We start from the raw sequence: 1,517 nt of genomic DNA, 5'->3' as shown, positions 1-1,517 counted from the left end.
GTTTCTGAATTATCTTCAGTAAGATCTTACTTGCATGTGATATTAATGGTATTGTTCTATAATTTCTACATTCTGTGGGATCACCTTTCTTTGGTAAGGGGCTGAGGTATTATTAATTGATACCATAAATTATATATCCCAGTATGAATAAGAACATGCATTCTTGAGTTAAATTACATTCAGTCATAAAGAAATAAAGAACAAAATGTTTTTTGCATACCCAATGTTCTAATGGTGAAATATACCTGTTATACTTACAACATATCTAAAAGGAAAGTGATACTATAGATCAGAGCAAGTTTCAACATAATTAAGTAACTTTCCCTGCTTATGATTTCTATGATCTGGAGTTCACACTTGGGTGTTTCTTGTCTCAAAATTTATCCACTATACTAAGGCACTATTCTTCAATGTCACCATACATTCTCACATTAGAATCCCAGAAAGATACATGTTCTCACAGACATCTTCTCACACAGGCACATATCCCAACAATGTACTAACAATAGTTTTTCTCTTGGCTTCTTCAGTCTCTGATCCCAACTTCCGGTCCCTCAACTGCCTAGTACACTATCATTTGCAACCAAGTCTAGTTGCAGGCCTCGAGCCTTTCCCCGGGATTCTAAGTCTTTGCAGAGGGCCCTGATGCTCTTCTACATTGACACTAATCCAATTCTCAGTAACTGGGCCATGAGCCATACCTGGTGTCTTGTCAGGCAATTTTCATAGCTCACAGTTACTGAGCATGTTCTTACCTGACAGGCTGATCCCTAGATTCCCTGCTGATATGTGCTTTTCCATTTGGATACCCAGAACTAATCATTTGAGGAATTGTGAATATCCATGACAATTGCTGGAAGAATCAATCCACTTCCAAGTTAGTTTCTGTAGTTGGACACTTTCTTCTCTCTTTCAGTACCACACAGCTTCAAGAAACTATCATACCTTATATCACATATTGTATATTATAAATTTTGGAAACAAACACACACATATAATAGTTAGATGATAGATAGGCAGACAGATAGATGATAGAGAGAGAAATACTTTTTTTGTTGTTGTTGCTGCTGTTAAGTTGGCTCTGACTCATGGCAACGTCATGTATAACAGAACAAGATTTTGTCTGGTCCTAGGCTATCTTCATAATCATTGGTATGCTTGAGTCCATATGTATCTAGATATATATAGATAAAGATAAGGGAATGAAAAGTTGACTGATTTTGTAAATACAGTAATATCTGTATGTATACAAGTACATACTGGTCTATTTAATGCTAATAAAAATCCAACAATAATTATAGTCTTCTCTTTTCCTCAAATGTATGCAATCTTTAAGTATTTTTTTAAAGAGACATCTAATGAGACTAGCTTCTAGAGTACATGCTTTGGAAAGTATATATTAGTTAACAAAAAATTACTAAAAGTGAGAAATTTTGAGTTTTTTCCTGCTAGAAGCAAAAGTAACTGCTGAAATCATGTGACCTTTTATGGACATCTGTTTTTTCTGCCTTTTCAAG

This window comes from Orycteropus afer, unplaced genomic scaffold (genome assembly GCF_000298275.1).
Source record: "Orycteropus afer afer isolate SDZICR_OR568_19922 unplaced genomic scaffold, OryAfe1.0 scaffold00153, whole genome shotgun sequence".
NCBI classification, from domain to species: Eukaryota; Metazoa; Chordata; class Mammalia; order Tubulidentata; family Orycteropodidae; genus Orycteropus; species Orycteropus afer.
The sequence above is the reverse complement of the archived record's forward strand: the minus strand, read 5'-3'. Positions refer to the sequence as shown.